This window comes from Atta colombica, unplaced genomic scaffold (assembly GCF_001594045.1).
Source record: "Atta colombica isolate Treedump-2 unplaced genomic scaffold, Acol1.0 scaffold83, whole genome shotgun sequence".
NCBI lineage: Eukaryota > Metazoa > Arthropoda > Insecta > Hymenoptera > Formicidae > Atta > Atta colombica.
In genome coordinates, this window is record NW_017259576.1 from 1213067 (window position 1) to 1224740 (window position 11674).

General features: G+C 32.8%; 1 protein-coding gene across 2 annotated transcripts in view; it reads right to left on the minus strand.

The window, feature by feature from the left end:
* LOC108692907 (cysteine-rich secretory protein 1-like) overlaps positions 1 to 8754 on the minus strand; it is a 55435-nt gene extending 46681 nt beyond the window's left edge. The window contains exon 1 of one of the 2 annotated variants that reach the window (XM_018201480.1): positions 8633 to 8754. The gene's annotated coding sequence lies outside the window, so the exon portion shown is untranslated. Of the gene's footprint in view, positions 1 to 514; positions 754 to 8632 lie in introns of those variants that run through there. The other variant, XM_018201481.1, reaches the window with a different exon arrangement.
* Positions 8755 to 11674: the final 2920 nt, after the last annotated feature.

An 11674-nucleotide genomic window follows, 5' to 3' on the forward strand; every position in this document is an offset into this window, starting at 1 on the left:
TAGAACTCCACATCCATTGAAATATGTTATAAATATATAAAGAGCACACAAAACAGATATATTAAAATATTCTTTTATATTAAAATATTTCGGTTTTTGTTATTTTTTTTTTATTCTATCATTGTTTTCGAATCTCGAGAGGCAAACGGAATTATAAAAATCGTATTACACGGTGTGTATTCTCGATTACAGTTTCAACGGAAACTCCGCCTTTGTAAAATCGATTTATTAGTTCGCAAGCTCGGCAAAAAAGGTTTTAAATGTATTTATCGAGTATCTTACGCGATTAGAGTGTCGTTTATGTATAGATAAGTATAAAAAGATTTCACGTGGTTTGCAGAATCAGATATATATATATATATATATATTTCTACAGAAATATTTAAACACTAAGATTTATTTTAACTGAATGTAGGATTTCTCTTATTTAATTAAATAAATGTAAATGTCTACAAATAGCTCAACAAATAATCAAATTATAGCCGAAAAATTGTATTTGCACAGCTCGACTCACCTGGCGACGGAAGTGTGAAATTCAGAGCTCGAATGCGACAGAGACAAGGAGCGTCAAGAGTCGCGTTGATTAATTAGTGGCAATTATACGACGGCTCTAAGATAATTAGCGATGCTTAACTCCGTTGACTTGTCCGATCTCATTATAAACGTTCCGTCGTGTATAAACCACACATGTACACAAACATATAAACACATGTCAAAGGATGAAATTTCTTGTCCACAGTTAATTTAACAATTGATGGCAGTGGTTTATTTAAGGGACCATCTATTCCAGTTTTATATCACAGTTTATTGTTTCTTTATTTATACGCAAGTTACTTGAATGCATTAATTAATATTGCTCTATATTATTACTTTTTTAGTTATATTGTCGCCGTCGCTGTTGATATTTTACATCAAATGAAGCAAAAATCGAAGCATTACAATCTAGTTCCTTCCATCGATATTTTTACTTTTGCAACGAAAAATAAATCACGTTTGAGTCTCTCACCGTTTGATTTCTCGCGAGATCACTCACGAGATTGTCTTCGCGGAAGCACATTCGACGACGTGAAGTTATGTGATCACTGAACTTTCTATGCTCTATAGATTTGTAGATATCTCTCCGTCGGTCTTTTCGAACCCTATTGCAGTCGTTGTCTTCTGACGACTGTTAAAATATCTAAAAATTCGATAGCCCCGAAAATGAAACTTGGATAAAATAATTATCGAAATAATTATGAAAAATCCAATTACGTGTGTATGTCAAATATGTTTATAATAAAATTAACAACTAAGAATATTTGAATAATTTGAATAATGTGTATGTGTGTGAGAAAAAGTAAACTCAATAATAAATGTCGTTTAACAATTTGAAAGAGCGAATAATTAACTGTGAAAATAATTGGATATATCGCGGTTAATGAGGTAATGAATCGATTAATAATCGAAATATAAATCTATAATAAATATAAATATAATTCAAATATCTAAGAAAATAAATTTAATCTCTTTTGCGTTCGTTTAAATGTCTTGAAATTTAACCCTATTAATTTAAATAATGATAAAATAATAAACGTGAAGAAAATCTAAACTACGAGAAATAAAAAACGAATTAAAAATAAACGATAAAAACAAATCCGCTCGCGCATTAACAATCTTGATTAACGCGTGAAAACTCGTAATTAATACGAGAACAACCTGGATATTTAGGCTCTTCAAGATCTTTCTCATAAGAAGAAACTTTCGTCTTTTTCAAGGGATACTTGAAATTCCAAGGGAATTGTGAAGAAGCACGGACACGATCGTCACATAATTCTTCCGCAGCACGCGTATTGATTCTCAATCACTGAGTGAGTCGTGTTATGAGGCGTCTACGTTTCGAAGATGATATCGCCAGGAGTGAAGCCAGCATTGAAACTTTTCGTGTCCTCGTCTCTATCGAGCGTCGCATTTATGTCCATCCTTTAAAAGATCATTGAGAGATATGTTTCGATCGACTCTCTCGATCATTGGCCGAGTCGTGCACCCATCGGGACCATGCGATCACATCGTTCACCGGTGTTCACGCGATCAATGGGTCGATCAATCGTTCACTATTCACGCAAGCCCGATGACTTGGTGCAGTATCTTGATCGAAAAACAGAAGACAAAAGACCGACGTTAGGAAGACTCGAAGATGTAAGATCGATAACAAGTCGAGGAAAGGATTCGGTCTCTTTATGATAGTACGATGACAGGTGAGCCGAGTGTCATGCCGATGAGAAACGAGCGGATGGTTCTTGCGCAAACCGTACGACGGTACTGCGGCCAGCGGCGCGCTACCACGTTGGAAACCTGTCCCGGAGTGTTCCGTACCGCGGCGCGCGGCTCTCTGCGTGCTAAACTGGCGCAAGCTCTTCTGAAGCCGGGGACGGGACACGGGACGTGTCCGTATAACAGCGGAACCCACGAGCGGCGGAAACTCGCACAAAGAGGAAGCTCGATTATTCGGAAAGGGGTACGCGGCTCGCGCGCTGAGATACACGAGGGATAAAGCGATGACCGAAAATTCGTGCGCTGATTCCGCGATATTGCAGCAGCTGGTTCAGCGTGCCGGATATTAGCCAGCAACTCCCACGAGTAATGCGATGCGCTGCTAAATTATTAATAACGAACGCGATACCTTCAAACTTCAAACGATCTCTGTAATTTACGCCTCCACTAATTAATTTGAATGATTTTTTTTATGTACAACACACATACGCCTAAATATGGATTGTTATTACGTCGAGTGTGTAATTTTTTTCATTAATCTGCTAATTTCTAATAATGTCTATTTCTTATCACATTTTTTTATAAAATTCTTCGACCCAAATATATAATGCTGCAAAGTATCGATTATTTTGATTAATTTCTTAATGTAAGGCGTTGTAATTGTTATTAATGCAAATTATTACACCAAATGTATATTTTTTTCCATTAATCTGCTAATTTCTGATAATGCCTCTTCTCATAAATTTTTATAAAATTTCCTGACCCAAATGTATATTGTTGCTCATTACCGATTATTTCAGTTTTTTTTTTAATGTAAGCCACTGTGTTTAAGTGCGGATTATTATTACTCCGAGTGTGTAATTTTTTCATTAATTTGTCAATTTCTGGTAATGCCCCTTCTCACAATTTTTTTATAAAATTCCCCGACCTAAATATATATTGCTCATGGAAAATTTATGGAAATTTATGGTAATTGATGAACCCGGAATCAATATCTATTTGTTTCTTTTATTCGAAAGAAAGGTGGAGAAGAAATTTTGAATTATAAAACAGAAATATGAATTGACAAATATACTTTATTTCTTGATGCTTTATATCAGTCACTAATAAGATGATAAGACGAAACATCTTCGCATCTCTGAAATTTATTAAAAGATCGATAATATAACATTAACATTTCGTAACATGTATATAACATTAATGTTAAGTTATTAGAAATGTATTGTTCTCGCAGACAAAAAATAAAAATATATCACTAATAATTTATGGAATAATTTATAGAAAACGAATAAAATAACTGTCCGCCCACTGATAAAATAGTACAGTGTTTTTACATTTTATCTCTGTCAGAAACTTGAATGAAATCGAATTGGAAAAACATCTACTATTTTATGATGGATGAAAATATAAAGATGATGTCAGCGATTTTGTTCATTTTGTACTATTTTATTTCGATCAATAGGATATGATGATTGTATGTAAATTTTTTATAAAAGCAGTAACTACAGATGACATAAAGCAAAAACTCTCGAAAAATTAAAATTAATTCTAATTAATTTACAATTGCAAATTAATTTAAAGTGTAAAAAATAAAGAAAGACAAATAAATGTCAAATTTACGTATAATTTGTATTAAATTTTAAGACATGGCCGACATTCATTCGGTTTTTGATCTATTTAAGACCATCTTAAGACCGTTACAGTCTTAATTCTTTGATGGCTATAGCATTTCGTCACAAATTTATTAGCAGACTAGTATTGTAAAAAATATCGTTTAAATATGAACACATTATATTAAACTTTTTTAATCAAAGACTAATTAAAATACTACATATTAAGGAATATATAACAATAACAAGCATGTATATGTATTTTTATTAAAAAAAATTACGGTGTATAAGGTAAAAGAAAGCTCGGGTATACCGTAACCAATGTTAAAAATAAAAAAGATAAAATAATTTTTAAAGTACTAGTGACCTTTAAACATTTGAAATTCGAATTTCGTTTGAATTTTTTTAACTTTGACGATCCACGAAAAAATATTGCGTATATCAATTTAATTTTGTTATAAAATCGCATTCCTATAAATAAATAAAAATGGATTGTTTCCTTCATAATAAATAAGATAGTAGCATCGAAGAGTTAAAATCTCATAGCAGTTATAGAGTATTAGCCTTTTAAAACACTACTTAAGATAATTCTTAACATAAGAGAATGAACTATATAATATCGGTTTATATATATGATGTGAAAACGTTATCAGTCTCAATAATAAGAAAAGTCCAAGATCGTAGTTTTGTTCGTAAATTTAAATTCGCAATTTATAACTTTTATAGTTCAGCCCAAGTGTAGTTTCATAGCTCATGAATATCAGAAAACATCCGATGTCCGATGTTCTTGCGACTGCGATCTGCAACTAACACCCTTGTCGGACTTTATTTACACGATATACGATCCGCGAACAGCCGAAAGGAAAATGTTTATGATGCGCAAATGCATTAAGCGAATGCCGATCTCGTGATATGTGTCCGCATAAACCAGTATTTGTCCTGCAACTGCCGAATCGATCAATACCAGTGTCTCTCGGCTATGCAGAGTTAGAAACACTACAACCTAACACTCGATGGAGAGAACGTTCTTTTACTCTTAGCCTTAGCAGATCAGATAGATAAGTTTATTTATCCTATAGGGTGAGGAAAAGAAAAGAAAAGACGAGAAGTTTTCTTAAACACACATACGGTGCAATCTATACCTACCTACTTGCAGAGTGACCTGTGGGACCTTAGGAACATGCTGCGACAGTAGTATCTTTCAGTAAATTCAAGCTCACGAAAGTCTGAAACAAGGTTTCCCCTTGCTCCATTCGTAATTTCTTTCAAATAATGCATGAAAAAACTTTGAAAACTACGTGTTCATTCTTGACGTAAATCTATTCCGAAGATAGATAAAGGAAGATAAATACAAGAAAAAATAAAAAATAAATGAATAAATAAATAAAAGATCTAGAAGACTCAACATTGTGAAAATTAAATTTGTTCACTGTGACAAAGGAAGAGCCCCGTGCCGGAGTTTCCTCTTCATCTTGGTTAATAAAGGCAACATTTCCGGGACGCATGTCAGAAAAAGGGCTAATCAAGTATTCTCTCTATCTCCTTCTTTCTTCCTCTTACACACATACACCTTCTCTTTCTCTTTTTGTAAAACGCTCGTGCATATGCATCACCCAGCGTGCACCTTGCGCATCTTTATTCCCGTGCACAATGTGCGCGGTATATACGCGTGATACATTTTTTTAGGGTACCGTGTGAGAGAGATAGAGAGAAGAGTAGAAGAGAGAGAAAGAAAGGTTGATGAAGAAATCTCAGTTCCGTGAGAGCTCGCACACCGGTATACCGGAAGCGAGGTAGCAACCTAATTATAACAAAAACTTCCAGCCGCTCATTACCGGTTAAATACGTTTTCCCGTGCGCATAGAGCGACGCGCGTCAGGACGTACATAGTGTCTGAAAAGTCGCGCACAGAATTTACAGGTGTAATATTGTCAGTTCGCGGAAACAAGTCTGCCACGCAGTCACCAGAAGAAAAAAGTTGGATATTTAAATAAAATTCCTCTGGAATTAAAAATATGAATAAATGTATGGAACTATACTTATATTAGATAGTCACTAAACATTTATGCCTAATTAATTTAATAAAATGATAAAAATGATTTTATACTTCAAAGATTTTCTCGTTTAATTATAAACTTCTGAATTCAAAAGTTCAAAATTCAAACTTTGGACATTAATAGTTTTACAACATTAATAGTTGTGCTGTAATATCAGTTAAATATCAAGAAAAAATGAAAAAAAAATAGAAAAATATATGATTTCATTTTGAAAAACGTTAAATAACTTTAACGATATTGATTAAAAATTATCTTTGATAGAAAAAAATTTCCTTCGTTATATTCATTCGTTGGATGCACAAATAATATTTCATATATTTTTTGGCTTTCAAATTCAAAGAGAATATAAAAATTTGTAGTTATTTAAGTATTCTGTTTTTGATGACTAGATTTATGTTCAATGCACTTATCAAGTATTTTTTAAAGAATTAAAAAATTTTTATTTGACGATAATTTCCCTAATATTTTGATAATTAATATATCAATAGCAGCATGTTTTACTTAAAATTTATAAATAAATTGCTATATATTAAAAATAACAGACTGCAACAGTAACGAATGCTTATGACTAAAGTTCAGAGAGAGAGAGAGAGAGAGAGAGAGAGAGAGAGAGAGAGAATTATAAATGAAAGAGAAGGCAGAATTTTCGCTAAAAAGAAAAATTGACTCCAAGTTCATCAGGAAATGTACTGTAAAAGGAAAGGCAATTACCTTAGAGCATCTAGTATAATTATTTCTGTATTTGATAGTAAATATACATGTAATTTTCGCAAAAGCAATACGGAATAAACAAAATTTAAATTTTATATTTAAATATAAATTTTGTTTAAATCTGTCCTGATGTGTCACATGTGAGTTACATATCCCGACTATTCAATCGTACAAAGACGAAAATTTCGGAAACCGTGTCGCCAAAATATAGTTCTCGTGAAAAATATGAAATTTCAACAATTTGGGCAACTTGTTATGGAATAATTGGAGCATTGAATTTATTAAAAATTGGACCATTTGTGTATTGTTGCGTGTAAGGAAAATACTTTTTTATTCGATTATTTCTGCCTCAGTGGCAGAAAGCGTCATTAAAATATGCATTGTAAATATGCAATATGTTATTCAACAATATGTTATTAATAGTTATCATTCGCGTAGATGCAATGATCACGATTCGATAATTAACTTAAAATCAAGTCTGATTAAATTATTAACATACTATCATTTTGAATTCATAACGGGTTTTCCATAAATCTTGTCATTAGGTGTATATAATATTAAGATCTTGCCAGTTATGAACATCTTTTTTTTTCATGATAATCAGCTAACAAATCACACATTAATGCGCATAATTAATAAGATTCAATCAGAATTCTTCCGCTATGTAAACATTATTGTATAAATGATGAATAATCTCAGACATTTATCGATGGTCCACATGAACGATCATAAAACGCTTGCACTTTCTTGCTATTAAATAAATAAGTTTTATAGAGACAGATTAAATTTATTATATTAAAATCAGGGAAGAAAAATCATACGCTATTATTCGTAAGAAATTTGTGCACTGTAGAAGGTTAATGAAATATCAACAGTGATCGCTTTAATTAGAATAGCTACGGGCACTCGCGTTTTCGCCTGGACAGTTCGCTTCATTGGAGTTTTGTTGGGAACTGCATCAAACGGTTTTGCCGATCCCATCGCATACTCTTCCCGGTCTTCGTCGAACCATGATTTTACCCGGCAGCGCTTGGTAGCTGTTACACGAACAGTTTCGTACTGTTATACGCGTACACATAGAAAGTTTTTGCGGACAATGCCTCGCACTCTTACTTGTCCTTGTTGCGCCATCCTCTCGAATCTCGTTAAAGCCGTTCAGACTTTCGTATGGCGCTTGTTCACCCATTTACTACCTCACCCCCTTAACCAAAATCGACGCTACATTTCCCAATTTTTTTATTATTTCCTTTTTTTTTTTATCAATTTCGATGGAAAGATTTATTGGATAGGACGTTATTAATATCTCCATAGTTAAAAGAAATAGTAATTTCTTTTTTTGTTCTGCATACACATCACATAAATATAATTATACATATTTATAGAAATAAATTTTCATTAGTTATGTTTATTAATCTATTCATTTATTTACATGTCGGTTTAGTTTGTTTATTTAAATACTAAATTTGCACTTATATTTGTTGTATATTAATTCGTTATATTCATCAATTCATATGTTTAATGTTGCCACATGATAATTTAGACTTTAACATAAAATACGGATGTAGTGTTTTACATTTGAATAAAGATCCATCATCAGAATTATAATCTAAATTTCCTCTCGCCCGAGGATTAAAGAGCGTCAGACATCGCAGAATAATATTCCCGAATTAAATATCTCGCCGCGTTTCAATATCGTTCCATTATAATATAAACTACGTATAAAGGAACTACCTAACGAGAAAGTACGAATCATTCGTAGAATAATATTGCTAGATCGAGAACTCACCGTTTCAATCCGCGCTGCTCCATTAAAATACAAGTCAGGTATAATAAACAGTTGCGAGAGAAAAATTGGAAAATCACAAACATCGTGGAATAATATTTCTATTGTGTATATATATATGTGCATGTTGACGAACTCATCAATTCCATATTGTTCTGTTTCAATAACGCGGGAGATTAACAATTGCAGCACAATGTCGTTTCGCAAACTAAGAAACTCACCCTTTAAGCACGTTGCTCCTACTGTCACTGCTATAATACTACGAGCCAGATGCGACAAGCTGGTGCAAGGTTTTTGCGCCACGTGAACTACACGTTTGCTCGGCACTGCAACAATAAAAAAGCCGCGGTATACTGGCGATCGATCCGCAACCAGCTTGTCTTTTATAGTCTTTGGTAGCGCCGTGGAGCCCTCCTATTGATGAAGAGTAATCAGTCTCGAAGGCTCGCGGTAATAATGTCTTCGTTAAAAGCCCGTTTGAGTCATTCCGGCTTTGTAGGAAAATGAAAATGCGGAGAACGATAAGCCGCAGCTTGATTGAACGCAAACAATTCCGCATGACGATACACACGCAACGATCGTTATATTGCAGATTGTCGCGCGATCGCCACACGAGCGTGATTAAATATGATTAAATATTATTATGCAACGCAAAGTTATAGCTTGAACTTGTAGAACTTGTAGGAAATAATAAATTGTCTTATATTTTTGCTTCTTCTTTCTTCGTGTACGACGCATAACAAATAATTACATAGGTTGTTTTGTTATACTGCTGCATATTTTGTCTTTATTATTGATTCTAGAAAGAGTGAACATCGGACTTTTCTTGAACGGGAGTTAATGAAGCGGGAGTTAATGACAAGATAATTTATTAAAAATTAAAATATATTTACGTAAAAACAGAAAATACTTTACGTAAAAAAACTTTGTACATAGTACGTAAAATATACAGATAAAGTTGTTACAAAATATTTTTTTATTTACATTACGTACACGGACACTTGTGGATAATTATAGTCGTAAGTCTAGATATTATTTTTATACGTATCAATTGACTATCAATGATTTTTTCGTCGATGCATATTATTTATTTGCGTCACATAAGCGCGAAAAATTCTCCGAACGTTTTATACAGAGAAATAATTTCCATTAAAAAAAAAAAAATGCTAGAGAAACGTCGGTGCGATATAAATTTTATTACGGGCCGCAGCAAGCGTGTGTTATTTGAGAATATTACTCGAGCATTTCACGTGTTAAATGTGTTCACATTAAAGTATTGCATGCAAGTGTGTAGTGATAATAAAACGTTAATTACCGGTGTAAAACGAACGTTACATCGCCGTCTGTTCGACTCGCGTTTCCCTTATGGCTTATGAATATCCTTTGACTCGGAAATTTGTCCTGTCTCTTTTTTCGAGATTTAGAATTAAATGGACATTTAAACGTTATTTTCCCCTGTCGATTATTAAAACGAATCGTTCTACGGCGATGCGCTTAATTCGTTAAAAATTTCGTTATGCTCTCGTTCAATTTGTGAAATGTGTAATCGAAACGGCTCGTTCCGCGATATGTAATTTATTATATCGCTCATCGATGTCATTTGCGTTTTCGTCAATCGATCACTGACGTGATGCGACAGTTCAGCCATTGGTGGTGAATTCACGATTTTATGTTATATTATACAATCGTACGACGCTGCTGATCGATAATATTGTAACATGAAAATTATTTCACGATAAGAATTGCGTTAATAAAATAGAAAGTAGATGGATGACGTCGATACGTCATGGCAAGCACAAAATATATAATATATAGGTAAATATGACTGGCTGATGTAATAGTATAAGCAGCTTTTCTCATTTGAAGAAACGTAAGAAAAATTTATGGAAGTAAATGATATATTAAACTCATTTATTTGATCGTGTTTATGAACGTATAAAAAGAAAATTTCATAATTTTCTGTGTAATTCGAAATTGATACGACTTAAGAACTATTAAATATTTCTTACTTTTTAGAGTACTCTAATAATGGCTAATTTATTACTGAAAGACAATAATTAATTACTTATTTAGAGTATTAAAAGCATTGAACAACTGCTTTTAATACTTAAAATACTTGAAAATAAGTAATTAATTCCTATGTTTTAATATATTAAATTGCACTAAATTAATTGATCAGCATTGAAATGATCAATTTTCTATAAAGGTTACTCTAGTTGTTACTGCATGTATTATTTCGTTGATTAGTTTATGTATATGTTTGAATGTCCTATTCTTCGAGTCTCCATGATTTTCATCTAAGTTAAGACTAACCGTATTAACGGCAACAATTTAACAGTATTATCAAAAACAACAGCTTTGTTTCAAGACTCGACCTTCGCAAGTTTTGATATTCCGTCGAATTTCAACCGAGGTGAGTTCTCTGATTGATTCACTTTATTCACTTTATCACTTCGTGGATTATTGTATTACCAACTAATTAGATCGAGATTACTTGATTGAACTAGAAGTCCTGTGGCGACTAGCGGTTTGAAATGATTCCCATGGTCGATGCACGATCAACTAAGGTTCGAGAGTTCCCATGGGATTGGTCACGAAATTCCCTTCGAAGTTAAGATTAGTTAAGGATAGCGATTATCGGCTGAGTCAGACCAAAACTTCGCTTCCGTTTAACGATCTTCGTAATATTTCTTCTTTTTTTTCTTTGCATGTTCGATAATTTACCGAGACAATATTCTCGAAACGAAGCATCCAGGCATCTGCATTGATACAAAAATCAAAGATATGTGAAATTTCAGATTTAATCGTCATGAATTATTAAGAGACTCAAGAAATCATTAAAAAAATACTACATATAATCAAGGATCTGCGAAGAATTCGAAAAGATTAGAGATCTGCGAATTTAAAAATCTAAAAAATATGCAATAACAATAATAATAACTTTATTGCATGCATTTGGAAATTGGAACAATATTATAGCAAAAAAAGAGAAGAGAAGAAAAAATTACAAAATACTAGCAAAAGGCGAGGCGACAATGGTACAACTAATAAAATCTAACCAGAGAAATTTAAAGTACGACTGTATGTACACAGATATTGTTAAATAAGGACGAAACAACGAAATTAAGAAAAATAAGACGAGATACAGTGAGAAGCAGAGAAGCGAAAAGGAAGCAAGAAGAGATCACAGCTTTGTAATATTAAGGCACTTGAAAAATTTTTCGCAATAAATTTCTTATTTTCTTTCTGTCTATTCTAATTTA